The sequence below is a fragment of the Gopherus evgoodei genome, unplaced genomic scaffold (genome assembly GCF_007399415.2).
Source record: "Gopherus evgoodei ecotype Sinaloan lineage unplaced genomic scaffold, rGopEvg1_v1.p scaffold_76_arrow_ctg1, whole genome shotgun sequence".
NCBI classification, from domain to species: Eukaryota; Metazoa; Chordata; order Testudines; family Testudinidae; genus Gopherus; species Gopherus evgoodei.
Genome location: NW_022060097.1, coordinates 159,697 through 173,086, shown reverse-complemented (window position 1 = coordinate 173,086; position 13,390 = coordinate 159,697).

Here is a 13,390-nt window from a genome sequence, read left to right as displayed (position 1 = left end):
TCCCTGGCGGCAGTAGTGAGCTGTTATCCAGAAACAACCTTTGTAGTAGAGCTACACAGCTGCAGGGGAAACAATGGGCTTCTGGGAGCCAGGACGCCTGGGTTCTAGCCAGGCTCTGGGAGAGGAGTGGGGTCCAGTGATGAGAGCGAGTGTGGGGATGGGACTGGGAGCCAGGACTTCTGGGAGGGGGTAGAGTGAGATCAGGGCGGGGAGTCTGTGTGCAATAGGGTGCAGGGAATCATAGCAATATCTGGGGCTGCGGGGTGGAGATCACTTGTTCAGGTCTGTATGGGATGGGGCAGGTCCTGATTCCCAGCTCAGGGGACAGGGAGTTTCAGGTTGCCCCACAGTGTCTGTGTTTTGGGGCAGGTTCCCCACCGTGACCCAGACAGGCTCCACCCAAGGAGGAGATGCCCAAAGTCCCATTGCTAGGGCGGGGCAGGGCCCGGAGGTGGCACTTACCAGAGATGCGCAGACCTACCGTGGGGAGGGTTAGTCGGGCTCTGTATCTGTACCGTGTAGCTCCCAGTGTCTGTGAGCTTTAACCCCACGATGTGCAGGCCAGGCCAGGCCAGGGGTCTGAACTGGGGGGTGTTTGTGGGCAGTGGGTGAGGATCCTGCTGTCTTCATTAGCAGTCGCTGCTTGGTACCAGCTGCAGGCCAGTACATCCTGTGGCAGGTTCTCCAGGGCCAGGCTGACGCCCCCTCCCAGCGCGGGGCTTGGCGGGGTGATGGTCACTGGGGTCTGGGCCAGCGCTGGGTGGAGGCAGGAGCCCAGGACACAGGCTGTGAGGGAAGGAGAGTCTCAGCTGGGCAGCGAGGGGCCAGGATGCGGGGGAGTCAACCAGCAAGTGTCCGGCTAGGGAAGAGCAGCCACCCGGCTAGACCTGGCCAGAGAGTGCGAGGAAGACTGGGGCACACGACTTATGAGGAGAGGCTGAGGGAACTAGGATCGTTTAGTCTGCAGAAGAGAAGAGTGAGGGGGGATTTGATAGCAGCTTTCAACTACCTGAAGGGGGGTCCAAAGAGGATGGATCTAGACTGTTCTCAGTGGTGGCAGATGACAGAACAAGGAGCAATGGTCTCAAGTTGCAGTGGGGGAGGTCTAGGTTGGATATTGGGGAACACTATTTCACTAGGAGGGTGGTGAAGCCCTGGAATGGGTTACCTAGGGAGGTAGTGGAATCTCCTGCCTTAGAGGTTTTTAAGGTCAGGCTTGACAAAGCCCTGGCTGGGATGATTTAGTTGGGGTTGGTCCTGCTTTGAGCAGGAGGTTGGATTAGATGACCTCCTGAGGTCTCTTCTAACCCTGATAGTCTATGAATAGAAGCTATCCTTGGATCAATCAGAGATATCCATTGAAAATGTACTGGAAGCACAAAGCCTTCAGCCCAGAAGTTGACTAATGAAGGTACTTGTATGACTCCTTACACGAAGAGCACAAGAAGTGTTTGTTAAGCCAGCTGAAAAAGCACAGACTTGATTCTTGCAAATCTACAATAGTGATTTCTGGATTCTACTCAACCTCCACGTAGCTTTTACAGACCCCTGTCCTATACAACATGACAGTGAGTGTGGTGAGGCATTGCCAGCAATGGGGCTGCCATGAGCTCAGGACAGAACAGAGAATTTTGAACACAGAGTGGAATATCATACGATGAATTTCAACAACTTCTTCTTCATCACCACTGGTGACTCACCCCGACCTTTGTGTTGTTTCCTGGGGTGAAAGAAGTAGGAATTCCTCTCTTGCTACTCCTGTCACAACAGCTACAGCTGAGCCATCTTTTCCCTCATTGAATAGGGTTTTGTGTTCTGAAAGGAGTTGCCTTCTGTGCTCATGAGCATTTCATGAAATACTGGAAGTACTGGACACATGAGAAGCCACCAGAGAGGAACGTGTTTCATTCGAGAAGTTCATTGATGGAGCTGTGGAAAATTACCTTCAAGAAACCAAGGAGGAAGTAGATGTTATGCTTCCTAGTAGGCTCAAGTAGCCAACTTTAATGTGTGCGATGATTGTAAAACACGAATTACGTCTAATAAAATGGTCTTGAAACATTTCTCAGTTCTTACTGTGGTGCCATACTGTGATGAAGTGTGTGTGGGGGGGGGGTTCTTGGGTTTTCTGTGTTTTCCAGGGGGTCGCATGCAGAGGGGTGGGACTCAGTGTCCCCGGGTGTTACTGGTTTAACGAGGTGAGGAGAGAGGGAGTTTGTTGTTACAGAGGACTGGAGAGGAAACTTGGGACCCTGGCCGATGGCCTGGAGGATGGAGACCCCAGCGACTGGTGACCTGGAGAGCCAGCTCAGGAGTCGCCACCGATTCTGGCCAGTGGGGACAATGGGCTGCGGGGAGAGGATCCCGGTGACCTGACCAGCTGGTTCCAGCCAGTGGGGCCAGAGGGGGGCTGAGGGGAGAGGAGACCCAGGCCACCCTGTTTACAACCCTGTTTACCTGGAGAGAAGACTATGGACAGAGGGGGCTTGGGGCCGGGGGTATCGGAGGCCCAGCTGGGAAGCAGGGGGGCTCAGGGCTGGAGAGGGGGAGCAGGCAGAGCCCCCCTGGCTGCAGGGGGACTGGGATGTGCTGGGCTGAGGGAGGCCAGGCCTGAGGCCCTGAGAGATTCCTGTGCTGGGTTCAACTCTCAATAAACCTCCTGTGTTACGCTGGCTGAGAGTCGCTCCAGGCTAGAGAATAGGGTTGCATCAACCCCTTCGGGGGTGGAGGCCCTGAGGAGTCCAGAGCGAGGGGACTCCCCGAGGGGCCCACGGCAGAGACAGACGTGCTGAGGCTCAGAGAGGTGCAGTTTCAGGAGGTGGAGGGGCCTGACCCCGGGAGAGAGTGGCCCCCCGAGAAGGGCTGTTGCACTGAAAGGGGCACCCCCCACGGACCGCACGGGGCCATGCATGGGCACGACCTGGGGGTCTGTGACACATACAGCCCCCCCTTCACCCTCACCTCCCATCATCCCTGACACCCCCCTAAAAATTCAACCCCCCACATCAATTCCTGGGGGAAACACTGCCTGGGCCTCCCCCATCCCGGGTGGGTGCCACATCAGGGCCAGGGATCCCTGCCCAGGGCTGCTGATTCCCCTAATTCCTGGGGAAAACACCAAACAGCCGCTTGTCAAAAACACACCAGCAAGTTCAGCCACCCAATTGAGCCTCCCTCAGTTTGCCGAGAGCAGCTGGGGTGAGGCCCCCCCGTTTGCTGCCCCTATCCCGAGCGCAGGATGAGGGGCAGCTCCACCCTCAGCCGGTCAAAGCCTGGTGGTGGAACATCCCCGACAAGTCAGTGAGCATTGAAAAGTCTCTAGAAGCCGAATGATCTGGATGCTAAGGAACCTTCTCCACTGATGACTCTTCACAGCTGGTCATGAGTAATGATAATAAATAATTTTCTCAAACATTGATTGCAGGTTTGGCAAATTCGAGATGTGAACCGACCAGGTGGCCATTGCTACCAGGGAGAAGTGAGGGTAAGTGGCGGTCCCGGTAAGGAGGTGAGAAATACCCGTCTCCAAACAGCCATGTGTATAACAAGTGGTGCAGATTTTACTTTTAGGGAGAAGAACGGTGCTTGACTTACTAGTCACGGGGAGAGTGTCACGGAGTGCGGGGGAGTTGGGGCCCTGCACCCCTTGCTTCCTGTGATTCACCAGGACTCTCAGCCAGCCAGGAGAACAGAAGGTTTATTCAGACAACAGGAACACAGGACAGGACAGGTCTTGCTGGTACAGACAATAGGACCCCTCAGTCTGGTCCATCTTGGGGGGGCCCAGGGAGGCCAGAACCCCGTTGGGAAGCCCAAGCCCCATCGGGGAGCCCCTCTCCATTTCCCAGCCAGCTCCAAACTGAAACTCCCACCAGCCTCTCACTCAACCACCCCCCGACTCCTCCCCCACCCTTTCTCCAGTGTCCCGGGCAGAGGTGTCACCTGGCCTCCAACCCCCCTCCTGGTTCTCATGTTACATGCTCAGGTCTCCTCCCTCAAGGAAAGTCTCCCTTCCCCAATGCAGCCAGTCCCAGCCAAACTCCCCTGAAACCTTCCCAGGCCAACGCTCCCCAATCAGCATTCACAGAAGACAGCAAGAACATTCCCACTTTGTCACAGAGAGTGAAAAGCAGACGCAAGACAAAGCAACATGGACTTGCCAGCTACTCAGTCCACTGAGGACTCCAGTGACAAGATGCTGCTATTTCAAGGACATAAAACAAAACAAAAACCAAAACCAGTCGCTTCAAATCGTTCAGCTAGTTGCACATGTGAATCTGAAGCAAGTGAGCAGCACATCACAGACATGGAGGAAGCATTTACATTGCCCTGGGTGGCAGATGAATCTGGTGCTAAAGCAACACTTACAGAGCGAATAAACAAGTCCCACATCGCACATCTCCAGACGGAAGGAGACCAGAGGCTGTTGTGCTCTAGAAGGGATTAATGCAAATGCAAGCAGCTGAACCAGGCTCATGAGTTGGTAAGAACAAAAGCACATTTCTTTAACATTCCAGTGGAAATGCACAGATCCTCCTATACTTTCAGAAGAGAGAAATGCAGCTGATCTGAACTTGGAGGGTGTGAAAACTTCAGGAAGTTCCGAGAAGATCTGTGATCTCTACAGAAAGGAAACGGGCAAAACTCATCACTGCTGCCAAGAGGTAAGGAACCCGCCTCATAATGGAGAAATGAAGGGATCTGGTTTCCCTTCAGGTGACAGAAATGCAGCTGATTGATCTCCTAGGGACTAAGGACTATATGGTGCCAGACCTGCAGAGAGGGGGGGAAAAGTTGCCTTCCTTGACTAGCATGGGGAGACAATCACTGATCACCGTCCAGTTTCAAACCCACAATGCAGACGACCACCACGGACAAGGAGGTGAGTGTTTTGGATTCTTATTGCCAAATGGAACAGATCGTGAAGCATCCTGTACCTTTATGGGCCTGTACAACTGCTAATAAGCAAACAAATGCTGATCTCTACAGCCAGGGCGGTGCCTTCGGGGAACCAGTTTGTGATGCTGAATTGTCTGTTCAGGAGAGAAGAGTTTCAGATGCTCAGGATCTGAGTACAAAGGTACAGGAATGGAGCTGAATGGGTCCAACATCTGAAAGGACAAAATATGAAACCAGGAAAAAGACCCTTCATTCAATAAAGCAACAGAATTGGCTCTGAGGAGAGGTAAGAAGCATTTGGTAAGTCTAACAAATGAGCATATGATTAACTCCACAACATTGCCAACCTATGCTGTGTCAAAGGGCTCATTACAGCTGATCACACATCCCATGAGCTAGGAGAAGCTGAGGGGGATGGCAGATGTCAGGGGATTCATCGTTATCAGGAGGTGGTGAACCCACTTATCACATCCGAGTGACATCCGTGGCTTTGGTTATACGGTCAGCACCGGCCAGGGGACAGGGTCAGTTAGTATTGGTAGCACACAGCTGGAGGGGATGAGAAGAGGGAGAGGGGCTGGCAACATGTTACTTCAATTGCACACCTCCCTCACCTCCAATTCCTGCTGCCTGCCTCTCACAGCCCCTGCAGCCACTTCCTGCCCCTTCCCGGCCGCACACTGGTAACCCAAACCGCAGGGCAGTGCAGAAAATGATGTTGTGGAGACTCAAACCTCTAGAAACCAGCCTCTTGAAAGCCATCGGGGCCCGATTCTTCCTGCAGGGAGGAAGCATCTCCAAGGGGACGTTAACAGGAGGGAGCGGTACCTTGGCAAGGTGGTTGGGGGAAAATCGGATACCTGTGCAAAGATACCACGTGACCTGTAGGGGTCACTCACAAACAGTGGGGCAGGAGGGGACCAAACACGAGAGAAGAGTGAAGTGGGGGGAGGGTCTTGGTCTTGCAACAATCTCCGCATCTGAGCTTCTACTAAACAAAACGAAGCCAAACCTGGGGGGGGGGGGAGGATGGTCAGATCAGGGGTTATTTTACTGTAGCCCCCAGAGATGGTTCCGGCCCGTCTCAGCCTGGCGTAGCACCGCACCAGGTCTGTACACGCCCTGCCCAGAAGCAGCTGCTGCAGGGGTGGAAAACCACCGGTGAAAACCCAGCTCCCAACAGGTGACACATTCTGCAGGGCCGGTGATCACAGCCCATCCTGCAGCTGTGCGGGGAAGGGCAGAGCGTAACTGTGCATCCAGCTGCCATACCCACTGCAGCCCCGGCACACAGCAGAGAGCGGCGCTGAGGGCACAAAGGCACAGGACAGACTCCCGCAGCTCCCCCTGGTTTCCGAGGAGGACGCAGGAGCTCAGCATGTGGCCAGTGACCGAGGGACAGAGACACACGAGTCGGGAGAGCGATTAAGAGACCCCGGCAGGGGAGGGGAGATGGGGGTGAAGGCAGGTGTCAGTCACAGCCGAAGGCTGCATGAGACTCCTTCCAAAGAGCAGAGCGGGAACCGTCGCATGGCCAGGCTTCTCCCCAGCTTGCCAAGTGCTCACTGCCACACCCTGGCTCTGACGCAGTTTAGTCCCAAACTCAGCTCACTTTCGGCATCTCCGGGGGCTCTGGCAGACGCTTCCTGCCAGTTCCTCCCCACAGCCCCCCTCTCAGGAAATGCCCTCTGCCCCTTATCGCCCCAGGTGCTGCCACCCCACCCCAGTCATGGCCCAGCAGGGGGGCAGGACCTACCTCAGTTTCAGGTGCCAGCCACCGAGTGACACCTCCCCCCTTCAGAAAAACCTGCCTTTCCCTTTCCTTGGGAGGCCCCTTCTGGCCTGCTCTCACCCCCAATCCAGAACAGACTCCTCAGAGCATCACCTATAGCCGCTTTCCCCAGGTGCCCACACACCTTAACGCCAGCCTATAGAATTCCATCATCTCCAGGGTTTCGGGGTCTCTGCACGCAGACCATCAGGATCAGGCCACCCCTCTCCTCCCCAGGCCTAATGTTCTGCAGACAGCTACGCCTTCTGTCGCTGAACCATCCATAACTCCATCTTGCAGCCTCCAGTCATTCTGGGGCACCTCTCATCCTCAGGAGGGGAACCATAAAACAAGTGTCCCATTTCCCCTTCTGCAAAGGATCACTGCCTTCACCTTGGCCCTGGAGGCTCTATCTGGGTCCCCATGCCCCCACCCCCCAGAGCCCTGAGCTCCGCCTGGGTCAGGGAGCCCCTTTTCATGAACCCTAAATAAACGTCAGAAGTATTAAGCAGGGTGCTCGGGAGACAGGACAGAGCTGGTTTTTCAGAGACATTATTTGGGAAATTCAGCTAATGGCTCTTCTAACTGGCCAGTCACTGCTCCTTCCTGAATTGAGCACAGGGAAAGTCCATCACTTCTTCCCCCTCCCCGCACAGGAGGTACCAACAGCAGCGGTTACAAATGCCATTTGTGCTACAGAGTCCTCCAGGGTCCCCTCTTCACAGCCTGCTTCTGGCTAAAACTCCCCTTCTGCACGAGCTGTGTCAGCCCCCCTGCTATAGCTTCAGGAGAGAGTCACGTCACCCTCCGGTCAGCCACCCTTAGAGCCCGAGTCCGTTACCCCCGGGCCTGGGATGGCTGCTGGGAGGTAACACGACCACGGCGTAGGGGAGCAGTTTCCAGGTTCAATATGGTGACACTTCAGCCCCTAATAATGTTGTCCCACAAACTTACACAGGATCGTTTTAGGGGTTAAGACAAAGATGCCACATTTATTATTAATTCGTAACTATTAGCAAATGCCTTAATGCTTATATACATACACTCACACACACACACACCAAAATGTTCTGCAGCTGCTGGATAGTTACCAGTCCTGATTGCAGTTTGAGTTCGCAGCTTGGGATCGGAGCTCGTGGCAGCTTTCCTGGCCAGTTAGCTGTCACGAGCTCCGATCCCAAGCTGCGAACTCAAACTGCAATCAGGACTGGTGACTATCCAGCAGCTGCAGAACATTTTGGGGTGTGTGTGTGTGTGTGTGTGTGTGTATGTGTATAAGCATTAAGGTATTTGCTAATAGTTACGAATTAATAATAAATGTGGCATCTTTGTCTTAACCCCTAAAACGATCCTGTGTAAGTTTGTGGGACAACAATGTCACTGGGCATTTAATAGCTGTCTGCTTTGACCACAGGCAGAATTATCACTGGCAGATCACGGCCTTCCATGTCTGACACTGGAACCTGTCTCCTGCACTTAAAATACTGGTAAGTTACTAGAGATACAATGTTCTTTTCTCCCAGCAGCCTGAATGTTTTCTCCATTTCCCAGCCTGGTACCTCGGATTAAGTGCACTTTCCTACATCGCTAGGGCACTGCAAGCTCACTTGAAAATGAAACATCATAGGGTGTGTGACCTGGAACAAGGTTTTTCTTGCTTGCATTTCACTCTTGAAATTGCAGATTTTTCCTACCCTGGTTTTGGAAGAGCACTTTGGAGGACTGGAGAATCAGAATGGGACAGTAGTTGGTATCCTCACAAGGTATTTAGGCCCCGAACTCCTGTTGAAATCGCTGGGAATTAGGAGTCTAAATATCTTGGAGGATGTGGTCCAGTGACCTCACAATAGACCGAGCACCAAGCTGCAAGTGGCCCAGCACTCAAATGAGGCAGGGGAAAATATGCTGATCTACAGTGGAGCTGGTCAAAATTTTTGTTCAAAAATTATTTTCTGATGAAAGTTATTTTGGAAACAATGTCAATAACGTGTTTCATTTAAAAAAAACTGCAAGAGAGACAAAAAATCAGTTTTTGAAACCTGGAAAGTTTAGGGAATTTTTTTTTGTTTTTAAATAAAAACCCAAAAAATTCACAAAAATATTCATTTGTTCCTTTCAAAGGTTTGTGGAAAATATCTAACATTTTCTGGCTAGGTCTAGCCCAAAAGTCCCTGTACAATTTTCTTTCAGGCTGTATGCACCAATCCATCCACTGGAACAGAATGTAACTTACCCGGTTCAGGATGGTGGCATAGCTGTGTTGGTCCCAGGAGGAGACACAGACAAGATATATGAGGTCATATCTTTTACTGGACCAAGTTCTGAGGGCGGATGAGACAAGCTTCCAGCTTCTTGTGACCTCAAGGGCTCTGTGGGGCTTGAAAGCCAGAATAGTAGGTTCATTAAGCGATTACCTGCCTGACTCACCTTGTCTGTGTTTGACGAGTGTCAGTCACCATGGTACCTGGTCACAGCTACCAGCCCATGCAATGGGTGCGCCTGGCAGCCTGAAACACAGATGTTACGCAGCTCAGCAAACAGCTGCTTACCCAGGCCTCCATAGACAGAAACCGTCCAGAAAAGAGACTCTGCCACCCTCTGTCAGCAACCCGGGGAAGTACAGCTAGACACTCACTGCCTGAGCTTTCCAACTGAAATCCTCCAGGACATTCTGGGTCCTCACCGGGACGGCACATGAGCTCCAAGTTGGTCAGATAACGGGACTGAACTGAGAGAACAAGACCGAGGGGGACAAGGCTCCCAGCTGGTGACAAGACTCCGCTCAGAGGTTGTCACGGAGTGTGGGGAGTCCGGCCCTGCACCCCTCTTCCTGGGACCCACAGTGACTCTCAGCCAGCCAGTAAAACAGAAGGTTTATTGGACAACAGGAACACAGGTTACAGCAGAGCTTGCAGGCACAGTCAGGACCCCTCCACAGAGTCCTTCTGGGCTTTCAGGGTGCTTGGATCCTAGCTAGGATCCCCTGAATTCCGCCCACACAGCCCCAAGCCCAAACTCCAACTGCTTCCCTCCTGCCACTCCCTTCCTTTGTCCCCTTCCCGGGCAAGAGTGTTGACCTCCCACCCCCCTTGCCTAGCTCCGGTTACAGGCTCAGGTATTGTCCATCCCCTAAAGTCCTCCCCGGCTCTCCCATCCCCCATGCAGACAGCCCCTGCTCCTTCACAGAGGTCCTGTCACCCTCTCCACCGAGGACTTTGCAAAGAGGTAGCACGGAGGAGACTTCCCAGCAAGAGGCGATTGAGGGGGATCGTGGCTGAAGCTGCAGCAGAGGGAAGTGAACTCTGGTGAAGGATCCTTACACAAGATCACTATCACTGGGAGGGCTCACAAGAATTGACAAGACCCCTTCCCGAGGGAAGCCTGGAAGCTGAAAGTTTCTCCCCAAACTGACCTTCCTCGGAATCCCTCTCCAGGGAAGTTCTCCGTGCAAGGGCCGTGCAGCCGAGGTCACAGCTTGACCAGCCACTGCAGACTCCTTAAGGCAGCTCGGTGGGTCACTGCTCATCCCAGAGGGTCTCCACCCATTTCAAAGAAGCCCCACCCCATGTCCAGCTGCCCATGCGTGAGGCCCTTTGAAGTGATCATGGGGTCGTAGCACAGTGAGGTCCCAGCGCAGGGGAACCCTGTCAGGGACACTCCCACCAGCACCAGGCCCTATCACCAGAGCAGAAAAACGTGCTAAGTCACTAGTATTAGCTCCATTTTACAGATGGGAGAATCTGGCACAGAAAGGAGCAGTGACTTGCCCGAAGCCACAGGACCCTAGCGAGAGCCAGGAACGGGATCCCAGAGTCCAAGCCAGTAGAGGGTCCTGCCTGCTTCCCTTGATTCTTGTGTTTCTTGTCCTGACGTCAGTCACCTGTTGGGACCTGGGATTTCAGAGGGGAGCCTCCTGCCCCAGATCCACCATGTCCCAAGAAATAACGACTCAATCCTGGGATGGCAGCACTTGTCCCCTGATATCGCACCACAGGAGACACAGCAGTGGAATGACAACTACACACTCTGGCCCCCGGGAGAAGCAGCCTTGGTGAGCCTGAGAAATCAGGTGAGTTACAACCAGGAACCGCACTGGCGTGTGAGGGGCAGCATGTGGGGAGAAAAGCAAAGGAGTATCCACCAGGGGGAATGGGAAGAAGGTCCTTGTGAGCCTGACAGCCGCCTCCTGCCCTTTGTTCCACAGCCCTGGGGTTGAGTCTGGCCCAGCTGCTGACTTCACACAGCACCACCACCACCACCACAGCGCCACAGCCACCACCACCACAGCGCCACAGTGCCACCACCACCACAGCGCCACAGCCACCGCAGTGTCACCACCACCACCGCCATAGTGCCACCACAGCGCCACCACCACAGTGCCACAGCCACCGCCACAGCACCACCACCACAGCGCCACAGTGCCACCACCACCACAGCGCCACAGCCACCGCAGTGTCACCACCACCACCGCCATAGCGCCACCACAGCGCCACCACCACAGTGCCACAGCCACCGCCACAGCACCACCACCACCACCACCACAGTGCCACCACCACAGTGCCACAGCCACTGCCACAGCACCACCACCACCGCCATAGAGCCACAGCCACCGCCGCCACCACAGTGTCACTACCACCACTGCCATAGCGCCACCACAGTGCCACCACCACAGCGCCACAGCACTGCCACACTGCTGCCACGGCGTCACAGCAGCCTCCTGCCCTTTGTTCCACAGCCCTGGGATTGACTCTGGCCCAGCTGCTGACTTCACAGAGCACTGAACAGCGCCAGCACATCGTCGCCACAGTGCCACCACCGCCACCGCAGTGCAGCCACCGCCACCACCACAGCGCCACCACCACAGTGCCACAGCCACCGCCACAGCACCACCACCACCGCCACTGCCACAGCACCACCACCACCGCCATAGCGCCACAACCACCACCACAGTGCCACCACCACAGCGCCACCGCCGCCTCCTGCCCTTTGTTCCATGGCCCTGGGATTGACTCTGGCCCAGCTGCTGACTTCCGGCAGCACTGAACAGCACCAGCACATCGTCGCCACAGTGCCACCACCGCCACCGCGGTGCAGCCACCACCACCACCACCACAGCGCCACCACCACAGTGCCACAGCCACCGCCACAGCACCACCACCACCGCCACAGTGCCACAGCCACCACCACAGCACCACCAGCACCGCCACCACAGCACCAGCACTCCCACAGTGCCACCAGTGTCACCGCCACCACCACCACAGTGCGACAGCCACCGCCACAGCGCCACAGCCACCATCATAGCGCCACAGCCACCGCCACAGCACCACAGTGCCACAGCACCACCGCCGCTGCTGCCATAGCGCCACAGCTACTGCCACCACCACAGTGCCACCAGTGCCACCACCGCCACAGCTCCACCATCACCGCCACAGCGCCACCACCACCTCCTGCCCTTTGTTCCACAGCCCTGGGATTGACTGTGGCCCAGCTGCTGACTTCCGGCAGCACTGAACAGCACCAGCACATTGTCGCCACAGTGCCACCACCGCCACCGCGGTGCAGCCACCACCGCCACAGCACCACCACCACCGCCATAGCGCCACAGCCACCCGCCACCAAAGCACCACCACCACCACCACAGTGCCACAGCACTGCCACAGTGCCACCACCACCGCGGTGCAGCCACCACCACCACAGCACCACAGCCACCGCCACAGCACCACCACCACCGCCATAGCATCACAGCCACTGCCACAGTGCCACAGCACTGCCACAGCGCCACCACTGCCACAGCACCACCACTGCCACCACAGTGTCACAGCACTGCCACAGCACTGCCACAGCATCACCACCACTGCCACAGTGCCACAGCCACCACCACCGCCACCGCGGTGCAGCCACCACCACCACAGCCACCACCACCACAGCACCACCACCACAGCACCACCACCACCACTACAGTGCCACAGCCACCACCACAGCACCACCACCACCGCCACAGTGCCACAGCCACTGCCACACTGCCACAGCCACCACCACAGCACCAACACCACCACCACAGTGTCACAGCCACCACCACAGCACCACCACCATCGCCATAGCGCCACAGCCACCACCACCACAGTGCCACAGCCACCGCCACAGCGCTGCCACAGCGCCACCACCACTGCCATAGCGCCACAGCCACCGCCACAGCACCACCACCACCGCCATAGCACCACAGCCACCACCACCACAGTGTCACAGCCACCGCCACAGTGCCACAGCCACCGCCACAGTGCTGCCACAGTGCCACCACCACTGCCATAGCGCCACAGCCACCGCCACAGCACCACCACAACCGCCACAGTGCCACTACCGCCACTGCCATAGCACCACAGCCACTGCCACCACCACAGCGCCACCACCACCACCACAGCACCACCGCCACCACCACAGTGCTGCCATAGCGCCACCACCACTGCCATAGCGCCACAGCCACTGCCACAGCACCACCACAACCGCCACAGTGCCACTACCGCCACTGCCATAGCACCACAGCCACTGCCACCACCACAGCGCCACCACCACCACCACAGCACCACCGCCACCGCCACAGTGCTGCCATAGCGCCACCACCACTGCCATAGCGCCACAGCCACCGCCACAGCACCACTACCGCCACCGCCATAGCCACTGCCACCACCACAGCACCACCACCACCACCACAGCACCACCGCC